Here is a 26,095-nt window from a genome sequence, read left to right as displayed (position 1 = left end):
AGAGAAAAGAAGTCCATTCCCTAACTCTCAGATAGAAATTTCAGGCTTTCCACTGGCAAGACCATATGACTCAAAACAATTTCTCCTGTGCTAGCTTTTCCTGAACCACTGACCATGGCAGAGCCGAGAGATGGAATTTCCAAGGCAAAGGAGGGGCTTCTGAACAGAAGAGGTGCATTAATTCCTCCCAATCCCTTAATGGCTATACGATGAAGAGGAGGAGTTTATTGTTGAGGTGCGGGGTATGGGGATATGAAGAGAATTACCTGGTGGACAATGATACAATTTCCTTCTTATGCCTCAACAATTCAGCAACAAACAAGATTCATCCTCAGAAGTGTCTATTAACTGTGATTTACCCAGACAGAATATATTTATCTTCTACTCTTTCCTATTCCAAATTGAGTCATCAGATATACAGAAATATATTGCTTTTTTTTTTTTTTTGCTCTTTGGGTCACACCTGGCAATGCACAGGGGTTATTCCTGGCTCTGCAGTCAGAAATTACTCCTGGCGGTGCTCAGGGTACCATATGGGATGCTGGGAATCGAACCTGGGTCAGCCGTGTGCAAGACAAATGCCCTACCCGTTGTGCTATCGCTCCAGCCCCAGAAATATATTGCTTTAAGATGTCTATCTATCTATCTATCTATCTATCTATCTATCTATCTATCTATACATGTATCACATATATATTTCTTACATTGGTTTATAATACCTGGTAAAGGGTCACTCTGAGATTTCAAATTTTACCAATTGTTACTTCTATGTTTCAAAGTTGTGCCATCTATAAAATAGAAATTAAAGTGTTTTCCTAATAAAGTATCATGGGAATTAAAAGAGTCGTCACTTGAAATGCATCTTATTCTCTGCCTAGGGCGTAGGAGAAATCCATTTGAAGTCACTTCCCTTCTCTCCCTTCCTACTGTCTGCAAGAGCACATTAAGTCATTCTGTCTGGGTTTTCAAGACACTTTAACATCTCAAGTTACCTATTTGCCTAGCCTTTTCCTGATTTAAAGAAAAGGCCTTTTCTTTCTGTCTTTCAATTCATTCTGCTTACTTTGGCTGCATAGCTTTTTCTACCTCTACTCATTGGCATTCCATTAAACTTAGTATTGACAGCTGGTTCTACTTAAAATTCCTTCATCTTGGATTTATATGATCTTTCTTGAAGTTCATGCTGCTGTTTCAGGTTCCAGTTTGTTCCATTGAAGCTTGAGTGGAATATTGCCTGTATTGTTCCTTCGGCTTTGCATGATTTGAGCAACTTCTCATTTCTCAGTCTTAGTTCAAACCCCTGATAATACAAGGGTAAGAATACACCTAACTTATGACTGTTGCCACAATGTAAAGAGCTGCTCTAGCCTTAGTGGCTGTGACTATTCAGAAAATTCTGAAATTATCATGATTGTACCAGAAATTGCTGCCCCTGGACCCACAGGCAAGTTCTATGATGGCATGCATATAGAATAACTGAGCAAAACTGTTTTTACCATCATCTTGCTTTCTGAAACACTTCTTTATCAATGTATCTTAAAATTCCCTGAGACTATTTTGACAATATAAAGAAGCGTGGTACAACCTTTCTTATCCAGCTTCCTACTTTAGGTTGACATGAGGGAGAAATCACTTTTTCATCTCTTTTCAGACGTGACCAAGTAGGAACCTAGAGAAATAGTACAGCAGACATAACACTGGTTTTGCACTCAGCTGACCCAGGTTCAATTCCTGGTACCCCATTTGGTCCCCTGCGCCTTTCCATGAATGATCCCCCAGAACAGAACCAGGAGAACGTCCTGAGAATCACCAGGTATTTTTCCCTTCAAACACATACAAACAAAAAGTCAAGCAAATGTGACCAAAAGAGATGACACATATAGGAAAGGAACACATTCACGAAACCACTTCATCCAGCTACATAAAATCAAGATATTCAGTGAGTGGTGCTAATCTGGTCAGGACTGAGTTCTGACTATCTGATAAGTTTAGAGTCAACAGTGTCTCAAAATAATGAGACTCTGACATGACCTGACATTGAACAAATGGAGAAATAAATGAGTGATAGATTTAAAAACAAATAGTAATTACTTTGATTAGTCCAAAATGGAAGAAATGATTTCAGAGACACTTAGCTCATTGGGTTCAGATGATGCTGAGGGAGCCATATTTGATATTAGGAATCAAACCTGCATACAAGCAAGTGCCCTAAGACTTGTTCTATCTCTCTGCCGACACGTGTGAGTTTTGATCTGCACAGTTTCCTATTTTCAGTTCTTTTGGGACTCTATTGGATGGTGCTCAGCGACTGCTTCTGGTGGTGATCAGGGGATCATGCAGTGTCAGGGATGAATGTGGGGTTCCTGTGTCCCAGTCCTCTGAGCCATCCCCTCCAACTCCCGGTCAAGTTTATATTGAATCTTAAAATCAGGCAATCACTCTCTTCTGCGAGTAAGGTAAAGCTTCAAGGGATGCAGATTCTCCAGGATGCGAGAAGCTAGCTTCCAGATAAGTAGAACTGCAACCTTACTTCCTTTGAAAAAGGAGCTAGTATGAAAGAGTTGATGAAGTAGTTCTTAAAAAAAACCATTGGCTTAAATGAAGGGAGAGAGAGCTAGTGTAAAGTGTACCAGACTTGGTGCCTGCCTTTCATGCATCAAACTAGAGTTTGATCTCCATCACCATGTATGGTGCCCCAAGTAATTCCAGGTGTGATTCCTGAGCAGAGAGCCAAGAGTAAGCCCCAAGCACCTCTAGGTATGGCTCCAAATGCAAAGTAAATAAATAAATAAATAAATTATAGACTATAAAAATAAATTAGGAATATAGAGATAGACTATATTCATATTTATTTATACTAAATTTCATAATTCAGACTTTTCTTTTATAGGATAGTTTTGTTTTTTATTTACTATGCCTATTTATGGCTATTGTAATGATTTCAGATTTCTTTTAGTGCTATGAAAATCTTTTTCTTAAAAAAATAAAACTATGAGCCATAGTTTTATAGCCGTATGTAAATCATACTTCTGGCTGGGTACAGATGTAGAAAAATTGTGTCCAGGAAGCAGAAAACTAAAATTTGGAAGTATTGGTCGAAATTCAAGAGGTTCCATATTCAATATTCCCTCACTGATATGGCCCGGAGGTGAAACTGCGTTCAGGGAAGTTGAAACTGATGATGGATGCTCTTTCGCAGAAGCACCTTTTGGTGGGTACACCATAGCCAGAAAACCCGTAGATGTTCAAAAGGTCTTGGAAAGAGATGCTGAACCAAGCAGATTCTGCCTTTTGCTGGAAAGTGCTGTAAAATGGATGAGCATTCTTGGGAATGCTTCTCTGTCTGATTGCGGCAGATGTTTCTGCAGCTGTTCTCCCATTTTAGAGTGCATTTTACATGATTCAACCTCACACCAGGGAGAGCAGCAGTCAACGTGCAGAGAGCAGTGTCTATGGCTGCAGCCAATCTTCTGTGGATGGCACCTACTGAGGAAGCTAAAGTCTCTCCAAAAGACCGAAGTGGGGCGGGGGGCGGGGCAGGCAGATGGAAATTCAATCACTCTCCTGGCTCCTCTGCTGGGCTGAATGGAGGGAAAGAGATGTGGAACCCACGTTCTGATACATCTCAGTCCAGACTGAGTATCCTTGATCTTTTCTTTTTCCAAAATCTAACTGGCCTGCCCTACCTCCTCTCTCCCCAACAATATTCTAGACTCATTGCTCATACCTTCAACTAATGCTTAATTGAGCTTCTGATATGGCAAGCGCTGCTGAGACATCCAGGAATACAATCACTAATAGAACATGTCTCCTCTCAAGGAACTCATAACAAATGGGGGAAGAGAAGTTAAAAGCTAAATGTGTGACCTAATGTCCTGATCTGAGCAAATAACAGAAGTTCTGGAGACAGACCTCTACCTGTCATATAGGAAGAACAGGAGATAAATAAAACCATCTGCAAAGAGCATGTGGACTCTATTCTAATAACAGTGGGGTATATGACTGGTTTGAAACAGGAGAAAATTGATTCTCTTTTTAAACAATATGTCATTGGACCTCAACCAATGTTTTTCTTATAGACAACTCTTTTCTGAATATTTAGTGTTCAATATTTAGACTGTAGACCTTCTTTAGAACATGCCTTAGAACATTCAGAGGAGCCCAATCCCAACTCAGGGAAATTTAAGCCAACCTGGGACTAAGAACAAATCCCAAACCAAGAGACTGGCAGGAACACAATACTTTCTGCTCCCAGCTGTCACCTTTGAGCTCTCCAACTCCCAGGAATGACTGTGGTCATGCCAAAGCAGATGGCTTCTCTTGGCATTCCTTAATCTCTGCTGTGTTTTTCAGAAGATCAGAGTTTAGTGCAACTGTTAGGAGAGAGGAGATCATTGGGATGTCACTCTTGTTTCAAGACCTGGATCATGGAGACAACTGAATTTTCATCTCCTTTCTTACCCACCCTTGTCCTTTCACTTCATTGCTTTCAGTCTGTGCCAAAGACTCCCAGGGCATAGACACAAAAGCCACAAGATTATATGAACAGAAGTGTCCTATGCTTAGGATTATATCTGCCTTGAAAGCCTTAATAACTTTTAACAGTATCTTTGGTTTTGTGTTTCATTTTAAGTCATGACAGGTAGGACAGCTGAACTTGCACCAGAGACTTGGAGTCTTCCTGGAAGTGGGGTCTTCCCATTACTGCTACCTGCCTTCCTCCACTGGGTTCTTAGCTGTTTGTGGCCTTGTGCCCACGCACCAATGGTCTTTAGAGTCATCAAGGCAACAGAGAGGTAAAGCCAGTCAGTCACAAGCTCACTCAGAAGCAAGCAAGTTGCTTCTCAAAGTCCTGAGCAACTTGAAAATCTGCTTAAACCCTAGAATATTTCAGTGTTTCAGAGAGTACCTTAATAAGTTAAGAAATAAATTGCAAAATGAAAGAAGGATGTTCATTTTTTCTGCTTCTTAAATGGGAGACTACTGTAAAAAATATTATACACATAAGAAGGGATGATGGTGTGTGTGTGTGTGTGTGTGTGTGTGTGTGTGTGTGTGTGTGTGTTAGCGTCTCCATGGGCAGCTCTCTCTCACCACCTGCATTCGGTGCTCTCGAGCCGCTGTGTATGGACTGGATGGGGATGGCAGGTGAAGGAAGGAACGAGGGCTAGGCTGGTCGGTATCAATTGCAGTTTATTCCGATCTCTTCTCCATTCTCCTGATTCCCCTTTTGTTTCTCTCTCTGTAGCCTACTCCCTTGCTTCTTGCTCCAATGACTCCCTGACTCTCTTTTTCTGCCTCTGACTCTGACCCCTGATTCTCACTCTTCTCTTCTTCCATTCTCTTCTTCCCTGGATCCTGACTCTGACTTCTGGAGCCCTTCGCTCTGGATTCTGACTCTGCCCACTCCAATCTTACAGTCTTAGTTTATATAGCAATTACATAGGGTGGTGACACAAAGGTGGGTTGAACATCAACAAATCAACAAAAAGGGGTAATGGCACTCCTCCAGGAATTAACTCAAGGACAAAATCTCATCTAAAGAGATTACTCCAGATTACTAGGAGATCCGATTAAGGGTGGGATCCCATCCAGGGTGTGTTGCTTTCTTCTTTCCTCAGCTAATAATCCACTTAAATAGTTGTAGTAAATCTACTTCTAATATTTCCAGCAATGCCATTCTGAATGAGCATCCTAAGTTTGGTTCTTCCTGAGGATATTTCACTGTATATTCCAGACCACAGTCCTCAGGCCAGGTTAGTCTTCCTAACCCCAGCAGTGTCCTAATCTCACCATTACTTCTGGATCTTGACAGCATTTGTCCATGATCATGCTCTCAATTTATAGTTGAGTATTGTGGCACTTTGGCCTGGCCCACGTCAATGCCAGGATAGCTCACAGCTTGCTCTGGGTCCATTCAGTCCCTCATTGGGAATCTACTTCTGGGGTGCTAGGAACTAAGGGAAACTGAGTCGAGAAAGCAGATGCCCAGGAGTAAGTATTATCAGAGTCAATCAACTCCCAAGTTACAAAGCATAATATTAACTGTCTTCCTGCCCTGTGGCAAGGCTGAAAGGACAAACCCAATGTTATCTTACAGACTACATTTTCATTTAGTCTGGGAACTACAATTTTATAAACTAGATTTTTTAAAAAGCCCTAATGGCAAGTGTCCTGTCATCACTGGAATCTCAGGTTTGACAGAACCCCTGCCATTTCCCCATTCTGCAAGACACAAGCCGTGTGTGGACATAATTGATTTTACTTCTGTGAATCTCTCACTTTTTTCATCATGGATTTTTTTCTAGGGGCTTTAGAGCTGGTTTGCATCATAAGACTAAGTAATACCATTCTCTTACATAGAAATCAATACCTGAATTAGTAGAAATTTTTCTTAAACTGAAATTCTTGCAATCTGATACATTTTTTAAGAACCAGGATTTTGCCAGAACACAGTTGTGTTTGTGTTTGTGAGAATATTTTAAGGAGAAAATTGAAGACACAGGAGGAAGACACAATGGGAACACAGCTATAAATAAAGATTAATTGCAATTTTTACTTGCAGGCCACTTTGCAGGATAACAAAGACTTCTTTCAAGTGTTTTATCACTTGGTTGATTTTGTGTGTGGGAAATAACCATTGAGGAAATGTAATGAAGTGTCTTCAGTTGTGAAATTCAGAAACGATGATGTGTTCTGTCCTCTAACATAGACTCAATTGAATCATTAAAAAAGAATGCCATCGTGATAGAGTCTAGATGTATTGATATGTGAAAAACGAAAGCTTAGTTTTACAATGGTGCCTTTTATAAGAAAGGCTCACTTAGCTTCAACAGGATGATGTGAATTCTTTTAGTACTCCAGCATGGGGGAAAATGACCCTAGTCCAAATAAATTAAGTAAATTAAAAGGGCTGGATTCTGAATCAAGATTCAGTCCATTTCTTTGAATTGTTAAATATACATTTCAAGATTAATTTATTACTATTTGTAGATGATTATTTTGCACCCTTTACACACAAAGTCATGCTTAGACTTTGTAAACAATGATTAGAAATATTCACTCTATGGCCCTACAGATCAGAAATTCAGGGTGTCCTTATTCCATCAGCAGTTACTTAGGGAAATGTGTGCAGCTCCTTCCAGCTCCCAGCCGGTTTGAGGGTGTTCTGAGCCCTAGGAAAGATTTTAATAAATTACAAAATTGTGCTGTCCTCATGAGGTGTACTCAACCTCTGAGAGTAGCGCAGATGGAAAACAGCAGATGTAGCTGTGTCTAAAATCCAGGTTTAAATCCCTAGGGAGCAAGTAACCAAGGTGAGCCTGGGGTTTCACATCTGTGACCAGCCTCCCAATAATCTATTTTCTTCCTTCAGCATTATTTTTGCCTCTTTTTCTAGTCAAGCTCATCGGTGACCGTTGCTTACACTATCATACAAATAACATAATTGGAAACTTTATAATCATCATAATGTTCTGAACCATTATTAGGTGCTTCTTAGGTACCAAGCATCACCAAGCATTGTGGCTGCAGGTAGATGTCTCACTGTTCTCTGGAGAAGGACAGCAGGAAGGGAAGACTAGATAACAGCCAGGACCATGGAGAAGAAGAGGGGAGAAGGGGGAATAAAATGGAGCAACCAGAAAGCAGTGCGAGAGAATTGCCCATAAAAGCAGCATGGAAGGGTCAAAAGAAAACAGCTTGAAAAAGAAGAAATGCTAGTCTGAGTTGTAGCAGTTCACATTCATAGAAACACTATACACAAAGCAGCTTTCCTTGGACTTGTAAGAGAAAAGGGTGGTAGGTACATTTTTGTAATTTTATAGAAATAAATAAGGTACATGTAGATGATGTATACGAATAGCAAGAGAGGTCAAATATCCAATGTGATTTAGTAAATATAATGCAGATTGCTAATTAAAACTGCATCTTGTTTTAAGATCCATTTCAATATTTATGTGTCTACCTGATTTAATCTATTGTGTTTTCTGCTGAAGAGAATAATTAGAAAAATACATGCATTGATGTATTATCAAAATAAGATGGGTCTGAATTTTGGATTTAAGACAAATAACAAATGACTTTGATTTCTAATTGGTGAAATTCTTCTTAAACGTGCTTATTGAAACTAAAGTAATTTATAAAAAGCAACGATAAAATATTAGTTTATGAAAGATATTTTCACAAAACGTCTTTCATTTGTGAATAAGGCAGAAGACTTTTCTAAGTAACTCTAGTGAATGGACTGATTAATTTTGTAGGGTCAAAGGATTTTCTTACTTTAGTAATACCTCAAGCAAAACAAATTATTATCCTCCTCCCAGCATTAGCCAACTGCCAAAAATGTCCTTAACTCATCTATTTTAACAATTGCCATGATTACAAACAATATTAATTATGATTTTCATTTTACTTTATAACTAAATCTTATTTTATTAAAATTTCCTTTAGGCTTTTCCCTACTAGTAAAGAGTAAATTACAAATCTTATTTTCCATTTGGAATAGTTCTTATCCCCTAGGAAAAAATCAATACATCAAAATTAAATTTCAAAACTGCATTAACAGCATCTTCGAGGTCAGGTATTCTAATAGTCTCTGAGTGAAAACCAAATTATAAAGTTATTATATGTGGACAATATAATTATTTTTTACCACCTCTTACTTTATAGAGTACAACAAAAATGGAATTAGTTCCATTCCAAAAATGGAATCTAGTGTAAGCATTCAGTTAGAAAACAGAAGTGTGTTTATCTATGTCATCATAATAGCACTGAATTTAATGATTTTACATCACCAATAGTTTTAACTTACAGAATTTGTTTTACCATCTGGATATCCAAAAGTTTTCACAAAATAGAAAAATTAAAGAAAATAGAAGTCTTTGGATTTAAGTGATTGACCTCTCAGTCAAGCAATAAATCAATTCCTAAATGATATCCAAGTATTCTTTAATAGAATGAAAGAGCTAGAAGAAATTTTAGAAATCAATTAATCCAATAGCATTTTAAAGAAAATAAGAACCATAATTATGGAATTATAGGCCTGATACTCATTTTCATCTTATCAGAACAATTTTCCTTCTAAATGTTCTTCTCTGTATCATATTTCTTCAGACATTTCTTTCAATATTTGGGGCTTACCTGCTTAAGAAATTTAGATACTTTTGTAATGGCTACTATTAGCATCATCTACTCTAGGTCTCTGTGTCTATTTTTTTCCTGTTGTCCCTGACATCTACATAATGGGAATAAAGCAGGTAGGTGGGTTTAAATAGGAGAAAACAAAGAGGAAATATGTTCAGAACTTTAATAATACTCAGCATCAAAGTACGAAGAAGACTTAATGGAACCAGAGACAGTCCAGGGGTTCAAGTATAGGCCTTGCACATGACCAGCCTGGTTTGATTCCCAGCATGCCAAGGTCTCCCAAGCATTCCCAGGAATACCCCAGAGGCCCATTAGCATCATCAAGCTAGCCCAGGTCATCGCAGGCACATAAGAGTACAAGTAGGACCACAACCTCAGGCTCCTCATTGATTCACAGGCTGGATGACCAAAAATCACTCGTGGGGCCCCCAATCATGAGAGCACCACGTAGGAGTATCCCCAGTCAAAATAAAAGCCATCATGGTACTGACCAAATAATTTGTTCAAGTTGATCTTTTCTTTCAATCATATTTCTTTCTCATTTATATGATAATAGCAGAGACTGATGATTGAATCCTTCATGTTTATTTCCTCTTTTTTTAAATTTAATTTTTCAACAGACCCTGGGTCCTGGGTCCTGAGCTATTTCCTTGGAGATTGCATTTGCTCATCTGTTTAGCTTGATATGTTGCAGGTATGCTCAGATGTGATGCTTTGCCCAATAGAGTCTGAATGAGGAGGTTTTGTGCAATTCAATCACAATCACAACCATCCTGTTATTCGTCGATTGCCTCGAGCAGGCCCCAGTAACGTCTCTTCGTCCTAGCCCTGAGATTTTCTTTTAGAAAGTGCCATATTCAAGGCTCTTTCAGAGTTAGGAGAATGAGACCCTTCATTGTTACTGGTATTTGACATACTGGTACGCCACGGGGAGTTTGCCAGACTCTGCCGTGTGATTTGTGCAATTAGTCACAAAAATGTCTGTATGTGTTCTTAATGAAGAGAGCACACACAAAAATGTCGGTATGTGTTTTTAATGTAGACAAACACAAGGGTACGTACATGTGTGCATTTCCAAAGGAGGAACCTCAGATAAGTAAAGGTCTTGGTTATTCCAGGTGAAAACACTTTCTGAAGATATTATTTATTGCAAGATATTTTGAAGGAGAGAAAGAGGAAAAGAGGGTAAGGATTGAAGGAAAGAAAATGACAACATTAATATAACTTTTGCTGTAGCATAATTACTATAATTATTCCACTTTATCATTACTTATGATCATCTTTATATTTGTCTGGTTACTAAATAAAATTGTTATTATATATATGGGGGAAAGCATAGTGTATAGAGGTGTGGTACTATCTATGGTCTCAGGCTTCTATTGGGAGTCCTAGAATTGATCCCATGTGGCTAAGGGGATACTACTGAAGCTGTCATTCATCCTGAAGCTGTATATAAAAAACCTACAGAAGCAGAGAGGGAATCTCTAGCTCATTATGAGGCATGGATCTGAAGATTATCTTCATAACAGAGTTTTTAGGATTGTCTTATCTTACCTGTTATTTACCTCCTTTTTTTGGTTCTTCAAAGCTACTCTCTTTCACATTAGCTATTGAGTTCCAAGCTAAAACATTTGCCTATTAAAGACATCACTTTGATACGTCATCTAAATGACTTCAATTTAGGTTTTTGCCAAAAGTATTGAAGGATTTTAACTTTGAGATATCAGCAAATTTCTTCAGTTTGTCATCTTCTGCAGTAAACCCTTGCTGGAATTTTTTGTTTTACCATTATCTATTTCAATTCCTGGGGTTCTTATAGGCACTTAGTAACAATTTTTGCTATAGCATAAATGCCTCCAAAAATTATCATGTTCACAATAAGCATGGATGTGTAATTTATCTATGTACTTAAACAGAGTGGAGTAAGGATAGCATTGTTATAGGTGAAACATGTTAGGTGGTTTTACTTTCTTTTTTTAAATATATTTATCATTAGAATAGATTAATTTAACTGAGAAATTTACTGAGTCGAGAATTTCTCATGAGAGAAACTGAGGCTGGGGCTGGATCTTCTGTTGCCCCTTGTGATAAATAAAGCAAAAGCTAATGGTGCTCAAAAGGCAGAGAGACTGTGACTCTTCTCTTCCTTATGAAGCATTTTATTTAGAAAGGCAAACCGACTTAGGGTCCTAGGGGGTTCATAATTACCTCATAAAGCTTTGGGAGAATTAAATCAAGAACTATCCAAGAAACTTGCTAATACAACATTTATTACACCAAACATACCGTGCTTCCCTTTATTTTTCTAATTTCAGTTTTTATCACCAATGAATAAAAGTGCAATTTTAAAAGCTTATTCCTTTGAATCTTACTGTAAGATTGCAAAGTGAATCTATATTCAAATTAACATGCTTATATTTGTAACACCAAATTAGTAATAACCATTAATGATGATGTGAATAATAGCTTAAGTTTTTTGAAAATATTTTATGCACCAGCCATGGTATGGGTATTATTTCAGAATATTATTGTAGCACTCCAATTATTATCCTGGTTTTACAAATGAAGAAATTAAAATTTATGGACACTAAGAAATGTGACCAAGATCACATTGCTAATAAGGTGTTCTGTCTATAGAAATCTAAAAACCATTTCTTTAACCTCTGCTATAGACTGTTTCCAATGGTGCTTATCCACTAAGTAATTTCAAAATCTGTATTTTTCCAATACATTTGAATTAAAAGATGGCAAAGGTTTCAAGTCACTGGATAATGACACAATTTTCACTTTATATTGCTAGGAGGCAACAGCAAGCGTTTGTTGTTCTTTTCTCCACCTCCAAACACAAGCAAGTTAGATTTTCAGAAAAGACCATGACAAATAACTGAATGTAGTATGGATCAATAAAGCAGCTGCTGTAAAACAGCCTTGGGCCCTGGAATTTCTGCTAAACTATCAACATCTAATGCCAGAGTGTGCTTTGAAGGATGAAAATCAGGCTGGTATCTTGAAAGTAATTTTCTTTTTGTATGTCAGTGATTGAATTTGGGTCAGTTTTCCAAATTGTTTAATAAGACAACACAAAAATGTGATTACTCATATATCCTGCAAAGAAAGCAATGATGATTCACAGAAGTTTGAACACTTCTTAGGGAGGAAGAGCATCTTTGTCAAGTGATAATCACATTTCCGTATTCAGGAAACTTCACATCTAACAAGTTGTGTGATACTATGTTGTTTACATGAGTTATTATATATTGTTATCTAATGAATGTGCTTCACTATGTGTAATTATGTGAATCTAGCTGTATACATAAGTTATATAAAGACTTTAAAAGATTAAAATATGAAGAGAACATTATTATTGTTAATAATATTTTCTCCCAAGGTTAAGGCCAATTCTCTTATTGTAGAACAGCAGTACAGGAGATAAACAGAAATGGAAGGGCACAGAGCACTGGTTTATAGACTCACCAGACAACACCACCTAACAGATGAGAGCCATGAGCTAAATTCTCTGCACTGCTGGATCTCTGTGCTTTGTGGCTGTGACAAGCCATTTGGCCACTGGATTTCTCTTACAGAAAGGAGTTTTATTAGATTTTGTTTTTCCTTAGATATTGCTGAAAATCTTTTTTCCCCAAGTTCTAAATATCTGGGATTTTCTCTGGTGATGCTTTTAATTTCATCTTTCTAGAATAGCAAACGTGTTGCTTTATAAGTTTTTCTGTTAGTATGTTATAGAAATGATTTCTTTCTGTGGGGAAAATAGGATTCCAGACAAAAATTGCATGTTATTACTGAGATGGAGGCCTCTGCCGAGAGAAACAGTGGGAATATTAGTGACTGTTTCAACAACATGCCAGAGTGCACAATTTACAATTCCACACCTAAATACTCCTTTTCCATCTCATTTCATGTTCTTCCTTATATGTTTAAGTAATTTGGATCATTATTAATCTGTGAACTTTCATTAGTGGAAATATTAGCTGAATTTTTAGTCTTAAATACTTTGGATGTCTTTTTATACAGTTATATACTGTATATATTCAGTATTATACTCTTGGTATAATAATTCTAAATAATTCTATTATACTCTTGGTCTAAAATTCTAAGAACAGCAGGTAGGGGTTTGCCTTGGACACGGCCAGCCCGGGTTTGATCCCCAGTATCCCATATGGTCCTCTGAGCACCACCAGGAGTAAATTCTGAGTTTAGAGCCAGAAGTAACCCCTGTGCAACGCTGGGTGTGATCCAAAAAGCAAAAATAAATAAATAAATAAAGTTCTAAGAAAAAAACACATTTAGAAAAAGGCAGAGGTAGCTCTTGCTTCTATAGTAGTTACTGGAAGGGTTTTGGAATAATACAAAGAGTATTAACATGGCTCCTGAGAAAATATGATGGGAAAATTAACAAATTATTCTCACATCGTGCTTCATCTATAGCCTTCCAAGTATCTCCTGTCCTCAAAGGAATTGGTAACTCTTTTGACAACTGATTACAAACCTATAGAAAGAAATTTCAAAATGACCCTCACAGAGTCCATGGTCCCGAACAAGAAAAGGATAGGCTTTGTTAAGAGGATTATGGAGCTAACTAGAAATAGCTGGCATGTTAATGATGTGATCAATGGAGTATCCAAAAGAATAATAAAGGCAAATGCCAAAAATATGCCCAAATATGAAAATCTCCATGTGAGATAGTTATGAAATGAATAAGAGAAAGCCAACTGACAAGTAAGTAAATCACTAAGAACTGGAAGTATCTAATGCACTACAATGCATCTCGTCCCTTTGGTTTATCTTAGGGTAGTTAAATAGTACTGGCTGGGAAGAGGAAAAGGCATTGTCTTTACATATGAACTCAGAATAAATTGTCTAGGGAATAATAAAAAGAGGAAATATCTAAGTGGAAATAATTATTGATTGAAACAATAGTTATAAATTGATGATGAAATCATTTGGTGAAATGTTTATGGAAAATTCTCAATTTAAGGATAAAACATCAAAAGCTAGAACTAGGAATTGATAACCAAAGGTGGGCCCAGAGACTTCACTTGCCTCCTGATGTGATGTAATGCTCACAATATCGCCCAGGAGGTGGTCTTCCCAAAATGTAGAATCATAGTATGTGGGAACACGAAAGTGAAAGCATCAAGTTCATAACGTCACAAGAAAACTCAAGCAAATGGGAACATCAAAATATGAAGCTTTCTTCAGTTAACAGGCTTACTTTCCATGCAAATGAAAACATAAAGATTATAGAAAGAGTTTGTGCTCTATAGAACAATGCTTTGTTCTACATTAAATGGTTTGAGATATAATAATTGAATATTGTTTTATCTTGTTTCTGCTCTTTTTTAAACCCACAGTCTGCTGTGAAAAGGCACTATGGAACAACTGTGGACATTTGTTTATGGACTGCTCTATTAGATACAATAATACAATTATGGCAGCATTTAAAAGTTTTCATTTTCATAGATACATAGTGAAACATATAATGGCTAGATGATTTGGAATTTGGGACTTGTTTTAAAATTCTTCACCAAAAATTTGATGAATAAATAGGTAGGAATATAGTTATAAATAAAAGAAAATGTCACAAGTTCATAATCCTTTAAAATGGGTAGTCTGTACTAGAATCACTTAACTAATCCACACATAACAAATTTTCATTGCCCCACATCTGATTATATCTAAGTTTTTTGTTTCATAATAAAATAATGATATGTTAAGAATTACATGAAGATAAAAGACATTGATTGTTTATGATGATCACCTGTCAGCTCAGCCCTGCATATCCTTAATTTTGTATTTCCTGCCAAAATAGAATGGAACTCAAAATGTAGCATTCTATGGTACAAGTACTTGGGAAAAAGAACTATATACAACCAGAAGGCTGTATATACTGAATATCACTGAATTTCATGCCTGTCTCAAGCTATTAAAGCATAAAACTTGAAATTTAAAGAAATCTGTCTCAGCACATTATTACCTCCCCACCCCTCCACCTTTTGGTGTGGTGTTTTTCTTTTCACAGATAACTCTCAGGATCATGGTCTATGGTGAGGTGAGATAGCACTTTCAGAACTTTCTATAGGTTTTTATGTATTAAATTGCTATTTTCAGTGTTCCTCATAACAGAATACCAGAGGCAGGTGGCTTGAATACTAGAAATACATTTCCTCATAGTTGTGGAGCCTAGAAGTTCAAAGTGGGGAGGACCAATGCCTCAGGGCTTCTCTGGAAGGTTTGCATACAAACCATGGTCTTTGTTTGGTGTGCCTGAGTTCTAATCTTCTTTTGCATGGATACCAACAAAGTTGGATTGAGCACCATCCAGAGACCTCATCTTCTCTAAATTACTGATTTACTCCTACTTCCTCTAGCCCCTATAAAAGACATTATGAGATAAAGAAGATTAAATTTCAATATGTGAATTTGGTTGAGACAGAAGTCAACCCTTTACCCTGTTATGGCCATAAATGTAACTGAAGCAAGATTGAAGAGAACTGAGGTTTCGTGAAGGATAGCTGAAGTTGGTAGAAGGGAAAATGGGCTTTAGGCAACAAGATAAATCACTGCCTAAGAACAGAGACTTTTCAACCAGTCTCAGATCTTAGTGTCTGAGTCTACACAAATGAAAACCAACAGGCTGGACTAGAATATCTACTTCATTTTCAAAAGATCACTTAAAACTTTGAAAATAATTCTATTATTTGACATTCAACTGCAAGTGGTAAGTTCACAATGTAAATTTCCATGTTCCTCTTTTGTTATTATCCATAGCCTATTACAACCTATCAAGACTTGTTCATGGTACCTCAGGCTTTTAAATTTCCTTGTGCTTTCATTGAATAATTCTTTTTGTTACCTCTTAGGATGTTGGGCTGTTACTTCTCTGTATGATTTTTCTAGCTGTATCTCTATTGCCCTTATGTGCTTTCCTCAGCTGTGGGAGATTAAAGGGAACATTCTAGTAGTGCGTATGTTATTTACTGTGAGCAAATAAAGTTCTTTCTATAGAAATGGGCTGAGTATAAATGATAAGTCTATTAATCAACTGAGAGCTTCCTAGGTTAAATGGCACTGACATTAACACAGACTCTGATTCAGGAATGGATTTGGTTAGGCCTCACCTCAGTCTAGAATTGTTAGTGCCTATTTGTGATGAGACAAATGTTTCGTGGGCTTGTTAATTTGACCCCACTAGATTAATCAGGTACTTTGTGAAAGACTAATAAATATGTAAAAAGAAAATAAGACCTAAACTCTGAAAGTAAATACTCCACCATCTTAACAGAATAAATCAGTTTTCATCAGTAGCAATCACTGAGACTACTATTATAATCAATATACAAAAGATAGATTACTTCTGTCCATTTTTTTAACTCTTGCTTGTATTCACATAATATAGACTTGAAAAAATAAAATTGGTCTCTGTGAGGAAATTGTTCACCTGTGTTAGGTAAATGAACTCTTCTAAAGCACTAACTACCATTCAGTCAACTGTGTCTTATCTGCATGAAAAAATAACCCATGGCGAGACCTCCTCTCGGACATTGGGAGAAAAGCAGTCCTGAGCCTCTGCCTCTTCCTCTTCGTCCCCCAAGCTATTCTGGTCTTCTCCCCAACCCAGGTCATTTTATCCACCAGTATTCGAAACCTGGACTTGGATTTCTCCCTGCAAGCCCCCCAGGCGTCCTCGGGACCTTGGGAGACAAAGCAGCCCTGAGCCTCCGCCTCTTCCTCTTCCTCCCCCAAGCTGTGCTGGTCTTTTCCACCACCCAGTCTTTACTCCCCCCCCCCACACACACACACCAGGTACCCGTGGGGGCAAGGCCTTTTTAGAAGTGGGAGTGGCTACTGTAGTAGTGGGTGTGGCCTAATTTTCAGCGGGCCAACGCTCATGTGGCCACAAGTAGTTTAGCCATACCAAGGAACCTAGTCCCCATACTACACACCAACATGAAGAAACAATGCAAATCCCCACCACATGGGGAGGACGACAAAAAGAATCCAGAATCCTCTGTAGGTGCTGCTCACCTAAGGGACCTCTCTGACAAAGAATTCAGATATGAAGTCATGAAGATGTTCAATGAACTCAATGAAACACTCAGACAGATATCCAGTAACATGACAAAAACTATTGACAAATTATGGGAAGACATGAGAGCAGAAATGTCACGAATAAAAGATTCTGTAGATGAAATAAAAAAACTCGGTCTGTGCCCTCAACAGTAGAATGACCGCAGCTGAAGAGAAAATCGGTGAACTGGGCGATCTGCTGCACCAAGCTAACAGGCAACAACAAACAGTGGCAAGGGGCCTCAAATAGCTCTACAGAGAATCAGGGATGAGACAAGGATACCCACTCTCTCCACTGCTGTTCAATATAGTACTGGAAGTACTTGCAGTAGTGATTAGGCAAGAAAAAGATATTAAGGGCATCCAGGTAGGAAATGAAGAAATCAAGCTCTCGCTATTTGCAGATGGTATGATACTATACTTAGAGAACCCTAAAACCTCTACCAAGAAACTCCTAAGAACAATAGACTTGTATGGTAAAGTTGCAGGTTATAAAATTAATACCCAAAAAGTCCATGGCTTTCCTATACGCAAATAGTGAAAGAGAATAAAGTGACATGAAGAAAACAAACCCATTCACAATTGTACCGTAGAAAATCAAGTACCTAGGAATCAGCTTAACCAAGGAAGTAAAGGAACTGTACAAAGAAAACTACAAACCGCTACTTAAGGAAATAAAAAAGGACACGAGGAAATGGAAAAATATAAGACAAACAAAAAAAATAAAAAAAATAAATAAAACAGTTGCAAAGTTAAAAAAATAACCCATCACTTTAAATACTCACATATCTCCATGCTCTTAAATAAATGCAATTAAGTCAATCTTCACATTCTTCTCTTAACTGAAAGCCAATTTGGAGATAGTTGTACTTATTTTTTTCAATAATTAAACATAAAGCATCCAAATAAACCATATTGTACTTTTTAACATTTAAAACTTTAAACAGTCAAATATCTTAAAAAGAACAAGTTCAAAATGACAAGGTCTGTGTATTTTTTAATCACAGTCAGTCAGTCACTGTCTTCCCGTTGTTCATCGATTCTGCTCGAGCAGGCCCAGTAACGTCTCCATCATGAGACTTGTTGTTACTTTGTTTGGCATATCGAATACGTCACGGGTAGCTTGCCAGGCTCTGCGTGCAGGCGAGATACTCTCGGTAGCTTGCCGGGCTCTCCTAGAGGGGCGGAGGAATCGAACTCGGCTCGGCCATGTTGGCTGCATGCAACGCTAACGCCCTACCGCTGTGCTATCGGGAGCGATAGTATTTTTTAATAGCTGAAGAAAAATAAATTGCATGTATTCTCTGCCCCTCACATACTGGCTGCCTAAAACTGGGTGTATTTTAAGTTTCAGCCAGTAACAAGTTATGAATAATGTAAAGTTCTTTATCAAAGGTCTGAATTGATGTATTGTGATAAATAATAGTATAATGTTTACTTTTGCCTTAACTGGTTACATGATGAAAACTATTTCCTTACTCCTTCATTTCTCTTAGGATCAACAAAAATCTTTTAATGCTTCTTACTAGGACCTAGGCTGGAGCGATAGCACAGTGGGTAGGGTGTTTGCCTTGCAAGCAGCTGACCTGGGTTTGATTCCTCCATCCCTCTTGGACAGCCTGACAAGCTACTGAGAGTATTTTGCCCACACTAAAAAGCCTGGCAAGTTACCTGTGACTTATTCTATATGCCCAAAACAGTAACAAGTCTCACAATTTGTTGTGCCTGTTCGAGCAAATTGATGAACAATAGGAGGACAGTGCTACAGAGCTACTAGGCCCTGCCTGATCTTCCCTGCTTACCTGTATAAGAGTTCAATTTATATTAATACCAACTACACACTCAAACTTCACCATTTAATAAAATAAAAATTTTCATTTTACTGTATGGATATTAGCAGAGACTCTTAAGAGTTTACATGGTAGGCTGTAGTATTAGCACTCTCAAGGGGGAGATTTGTGCCCTGGATTTTGGAGGAAAGGGTATCAGAAAGAGTAAGCTGACTGGGGGATAGGGATGGATTTTGCATAAGGGGTTAGGCAGGCATAGCATAATTGGACTGGAGTAAAAGTTGTTCATATATAGAAGCTTTACATGCTTTGCTACACATTATGTGTACCATTAGCATCTAATTATGCTTAGGGGGCAGGTAAGTTTACATGTATTTTGAAGTTAATGAGGAGAAAAGGGAAATAAAGTCAAGAATCTAAGAAACATACTCTACTAACTGGCTGGATCTGGTTTTTCCAAAGTTCTTCTTCAGGAAGTTAATAAGCACAAGGCTGTCTGGGATTGGGACTCTAGACCTCTTTGAATTTCTTTAGACATAGTTTATTATAATAGTTTCCTCACATTGCTTCAACTGAAACAATCCCTCTGCCTAAAATACTTTCTTGTTTTATTCATTCCCTTATTATTTAATAGAGACTACTACTATTTAATCTACATCACTAACCTGAATTTTGTATGTTCAAAAATATATTTCATAGACTATCCTTCACACCCTACCTACCTCTACACATACTAATATAAAGCATTAGTAGGCTTCAGTCACAACTAGTCCTAGATTCCTATGTAAATGAATATTGCCATAGTGAAATGAAGTCTTAGAAACCTTTTTAAATTCTATTACACACACACAGACACATACACACAGACTATATGTATTTTCTATAACAAGCAAATTAGGTTTATAGACACATGTTTGGAGAATAATAATGAGTGACAATGTTTTTAACCTCAAAAGGAAAACAGGAACTGGGGAGTTAGTGTAGAGATTAAGGAGTATACCACGCATTCCCCCATTTAGATCAATCCCCAACACTACATGATTGCCCAAATCTCACAGGGTGAAGTCCTGAAGGCCCCTTGGCATGGCTGCTTGGTTTCTGTGGTACCAGCCCTGCAAGACCAAAGCAGTCCCACATCTTCAGGTCCTAGCACTGAGCCTCTGTTCGAGTTAGTTCAGAATCACTGAGAGGGGCCTTTGGATCCCCTGGTGACAACTTGAGAGTCACCTTCAAACCCCACTAACAAAACAAAATAATGAGCATATAAGCAATGATGGCTATGAAGTAGAGAAAAATATCAAATTCTATTTATACTTTAAACAGACTCATTTTACTTCTCTAGGGTAAAAATTTCTGAATATTTCAGTAGTAGGTATTGATCAGATAGGACTTGATTGTAACTTCTCATAACATTCTTTATCTTGGATATGCCCCCAGAAGCTAAGAAACATTCTAATCATTACTTTAGATTGAAAGCTGGTTGTACACTGAAATCACTAACCACATTCCTTTATTCCCTCACAAATCCTTTCTTAAGAAAATGAATGTTAGTTTCTGACAGAACCTTATAGGACATAACCCCTAGCTTTTCATTATCACAGTTATCCTCCCCTAAAGATTTTTCTTTTGAATATTTATTTTATCATTCAATTTACATGGAATGAAATATCATTTTTCATCTGGACAATACATTCTATGGTTGTCTTTCTTTAATACCTCTCAGTATTTATCCTGAGCAAATATATTATGTGTGTAATATCTATAGACCTATATTTATGTTGCTATATATTTAATCAACATATTTATTTTAAGTTTGAGGAAAATCAAAAGCTCCACACTAACTAAATTTAAGGGCTATCCAAACAAATTGCTTGATTTTTTCCAATTAAAGTCTTTATTGAAATCAATACAATGGTTATCGAGACATATATCCAGAGTGCAAAAAATTTTTTTAAAGAAAATTACATTTTGTATTGTCAAGAAAAATAAAACCCTGATTGATAACAGAGGAGAATATTAATCTGACTGGGAGTATAGGAAAGAGAACAATTGGGCGCTGTGGATATCTAGGCTGGGAATTAGGTCTACCTAAGAAAGCTGTGTTTTTTCTTTTCCTGGCATCTAGTGAAATGTTCTGAATCCATCAGGTGGTCTTTATTCAGAACAGTATGATGCTTGTTTAAACTATGCATCCTTTGCTCCACTTCCAAATTGGGGGATTCATGTCATTTCTTCAGAAAAATGTGGGAAACACAGTGTTCTGACACCATTTACAGCTATTCTTGCACTTTTTTTCATTTTTGTGAAGTGCATTTTAAAATTAAAATGAAATCTTTAGGACTCCAATTGAGTTTTAGCAATGATTCTAGAGTCCATTATATTTTAAACCTTAAGATTTTTGCCTTCTCCCTCCTTTTAACATTGAGAATATGGGATACAATAAATTATAGATATTAGATTCCTGGCAAAATGCAGTTTAGGACACTGCACATTTTAGTAAAAAGTGTAAAAAAAATCAATCTTTTCTGCTGTCATAAAGCTTATTGAAAACTGCTATTGTGCCATTAAAATTAATGTAATCGCTTTACTCTTTCTCTGGAAGCCACATTGCCCTTTTGCCCAACCCCTTAGGTCATCTCCCCTTGAAGACAATGAGCCCTTTCTAGTTCTTCCACTTGAATTAAATGCTGAAACTAATGCTGTGAAATGTTGCTTTTCTAATTCATATTTTACACAAAAAGATTTAATTTTCACATTAGATCGCTGAATTTCCATTTGGATATTTCCCATGCTCTGCATCATTTAAAACCTGCTGCTATAGAAATGTAGAGGAAAATAGGTTCTCTTTTTGAAAAAGGCATCAAACCTGAAATAATTTACTGCAACTTTTTTAAGACAAAACTTTGGTGGTTTTTATGAGACTTTTAGCATAGTACTCTGAAATTATCTACAGTATATTAATACATAAATAGAAAGAATTATATAGCCTACGTAATACAGATCTTGACTTCTAATGCAGTTCCAATGCATTTGGTACTAATTTAAGCATTTGCTTAAGAAAACGTAACTTCATTTCCAAATGTTGTAAAATTGCACTTATATTAATTTTATATTAAATTTTCTTTTATTCATACCTTACTAGCTAGGTGGGCTTACCGATTGACCTCACTGACCTTGCAGTCACCAGTAAGAAACTTGGAGATGTTCCACTCTCCTCGCCAGGAAGTTTTCACTATGTAGCAGCAACTGAAGGTAAGCTTTGATTGAGTGCTGTAAGTCCAAGATCTAGGTTATTGGTATGGCTTGAGAGGGGCAGCTGCGGATTCCATACATCTCGTTCCTGTACCCCAACCCAGTACAATATTCATTAGCTTCTGTCTAATTAATAAGCCCTCATAGGAAGGTGAATTTATCTCAAGTCCTTGCTCAGCTCAAACCACATCTATTGACAAACTGATTAGTCCTTGAGCCATAAATAGTCACAGGCAATCCAAGTTGTCAAATTGTTTTTATGGACATGCATGCTAGGAATAAAATAAAATTACTCTAAGAGGAAATTTAATAAACTACACAATTTACCAATTATTATATTAAATTTGTCTTTACTCTCTTAAGGAGAGACACACTTTGCATCCAATGTGGTGAAATGAACACCAAATATCTTTTACTAAGTGACTTGTGATATGTTTCAACCCCTTTTCCAGGGTGTTAGGTCACACCGTGCAGTGCTCAGGGTTTACTTCTAGCTCTGTGCTGAGGGTACACTACTGGAAAGGTTTGTGGGGGCCACATGGTGCCAGAAACCAAACCTGTGTTGGCTGAGTGCAAGGCAAGTGCCCTACCTACTCTTTCTTTCCAGTTCCTAAAGAAATGCACTTGCCTGGAGAAAACATTCTTGGTAATTGTGAAAGGAAGAATCTTGGGAAATTCACAAATCAGTTTCTGATAGCCATGGAATTAGTAAGATAACAGTAATAGCCAACAATGCATTTTCAAACATTTTGTCAAAACCTTTCATCTCTTTGCTTTCACGGTTATTTCTTTCTATGCCCTTCTAAAAAAAGTTAAAACAGTTTAGCAGCACATCTGATATCTTTTGATTCAACGTAGAACAATTCGTGGATGAGGAGGGGGTACAGTGCCTGAAAAACACTGAAAAAGTCTTCCCCAGGCTTTGGGGTGAGGCAAAGTTTTGTGGAAAGTCAGAAAAGGCTGACCAAGATTGGAGAATTTCCTTTGAGAGCTGACAGCTTCAGTTTTTCCTCAGGCTAAAAATGTGAGTTAGGTTTCTTTTACAGTAATGTTTGTCTTAAATGGGACTAACTTGGACAGGGCCCCAAAGTTGCCTCTATTTTGGGGGGCCCCTTTATCCCTTGCCAGCTGTGAAGTCACTTTACACTATCAATGCTAACACACTATCTATGCTAATGCACAGCACTGGCTTATTCCTTCAATTGGTTTTATTCCTTATGCATGAAATTGGGATATAAAGATACACAAAGTAAAAACACACCTTTCAGGCCATCTTAAACATCCATTCTGTCCTTCCTGAGTCTGATACAAGTACACAAATAACCTAAGTAAAATGACTGCCTTTCTTCATTTCTCATTTTAATCTGAGTGGTATTTTAAAACAATGGCATAAATTGCTAAAGGAACAAAGAATTATTAGGAGATTTGAATTTCAATTAGCTGTCCATGATTGCTTTATAACTTTGGGTCAGTTGCATTGAGAATTTCAGAGATCTATATTTTTTGAGGGTAGCAAAGGACAGGGTCCTGGAGACTTGCAAAGCTCCTCAATTGCCTTGAGACCATTAGTTAAGCTTCAGTTATCTCAGAAATTTAGTTATGGAGTGTACCTTATTTCCAAAGTCCAAAAAAGTGAGGATTATCTTCCATTCCCTTTAGGTTCACAGTGGACTGATTTTTTAAAATATATATATATGTATTTAAATTTTTATTAGTGAAACACCATGAGGTACAGTACAGTGAATTGTTTTCTTCACTTTTCTCTGCCATTTTACCTCTCTTCTCTGTCTTCCTAATCATTTTCTAAATAACACTCTTTCAAACAAAGTACTTGAGTTCATTTTATCAAAAAAAAAATCTGATGTAGGAGAAACAACATCTACATATCAATCATGAAATGTTAGGTCCCTAGGGACCCTGAGGGAGATTCCAGAGTTAAAACTCAACAAATTAGTAACTCTTTCCTGCCCCCTCCCTAGCAGAGCTTTAGAGTGAAACCATTCCTTATTGGAATGCAAATTCTGAAACCATTGGTTGACTCTTCACTGTTGGGACGTAAATTCAGAACCATTTGTTGGGCCTTCCTTATCTGTTAGGAACTTTTACCTTATCCACCTCCACTGGAATGCAGGGCTGAGAATCAAAGGAAGCCAGGTGATAACCAAATGTCTGAGTTACCAGATGCCCACTAGCCACAATACCTATGTACATAGATGTTGATCTTTGAAACTATAGGCTAAGGAGTGATGTACTTTCAAATGGATTGGTTAAGAAATTATATGTTGTTACAAATCTATTGGCTATGAAATGCGTGGGATTTGTTGTAACGGCCAGTGACGGCCTATGTAAGATCCCCTTTGAAAAAGTTTGTGGTCTTGCCTCACCTAACTGACCTGCGTGTCTGTGTAGGTGGCCTGACCCTGGCTAGCCAGTCTTACAATAAACCTTGCTTGCTGTTTGCAGTCTCTGGAGTCTCTTTGTCGTTAAAGGGAGATCAGGATCCGCACCCTAACATTTGGAGGCCCCAGTGAGATCTCCCGAATGGCCTTGCCCTTGTCTCTTCCTTTGTTTGCCCTTGGCCAACAACCTTCTTGATCCAGGCCACACACAGCCTCTCTAGGGCTCTGAACGCGAACGCAGGCCAGGCAGTGAGATAGAGCCGTCCAGAGAGCCCGCGAACACACAACTTTCCACGTGTTTAGTTTTTAACACTTAGCTATTCAGGAAACAGAAAACTAAATTATGTTGCAAATGTTTCACTAAAAGAGATCCAGATTCCCATAGTAATGAGTGAGTCATGTAAACAGTGAGTTAGAATCATGTCAGAACTTGAAAAATGTCAACTTTCTCTGAACTCCATTACTTTCACATGGTAGTAGAGACAACCACTTCTGGAACGAGTTTGCCTCTTATTGCTTAGTTAAAACTATAATTGGGCTACACGGCACCAACTATGTCATCAGAATAAAGACAATCCTTCCCACATCATCCTCAAACTTTACCTAATCATTTTTTTTCAGGAAAAAATTAAATTTTTCTCAGAAATCTTGAAGTTCATGCTAAATAGTATAACCTGTATTGTATCATTTGTAATATTCTTCAATTTCTCAAAAAAAATCAAACTGAACAGAAACAATTCCTTCCAATAAAACTGTCTCCAGTAATACTCTGCATGGTACAAAGAATTTCTTACTGATACTTTATTTCTTCAGTAATAAATGTGAACTATGAACAGCTAAGGGAAACTTGAAGTCCAGGGGGATGAAACACTTATACACATGGACAGCATAAGAAACATATGGATATCAAAAGTGCTACTCACCATAGTGGGAGGTTTCATTGACAAGTCAAACCAATAGCATATAATTCAAAATATGATTTTATTGAGGAAGTCCACATTACAGAAATATAGGCAAATGACTTAATTGTCCGCAAAAGTGATGAGGGGGATATTAGAAACTGACAGGACAAAGTCCAGGAGAATGACATGTGAATCTGAAAACTGCTTTTGGTGTTTCCATACAGGTTGGTTGGCCCTTGAAGGTGTACTCTACCCAGCAGCTGACTTCGGATGGAAACACATAGGGTGTCCCAGCAGAACCATATAACATAACAGACCATCATAAGGGCAGCGAAAAGACTCTGAAAGGGAAATACTGTCACCTACGGGTGTGGGGTGGAGAAAGAGAGAGAGAGAGAAAGAGAGAGGACATTAAACAATGCATGTCTTAACAGTGAGACACTTAAACCAAGAAAAGGTCTAAAAGGTAATGATAATAAAACTACTCAGCTGCATAAAAATGAGTGTAATGAGGGCC

Source organism: Sorex fumeus, unplaced genomic scaffold (genome assembly GCF_029834395.1).
Source record: "Sorex fumeus unplaced genomic scaffold, SorFum_2.1 ptg000010l, whole genome shotgun sequence".
In the NCBI taxonomy this organism is placed as follows: Eukaryota; Metazoa; Chordata; class Mammalia; order Eulipotyphla; family Soricidae; genus Sorex; species Sorex fumeus.
This window is presented reverse-complemented; position numbering follows the sequence as displayed.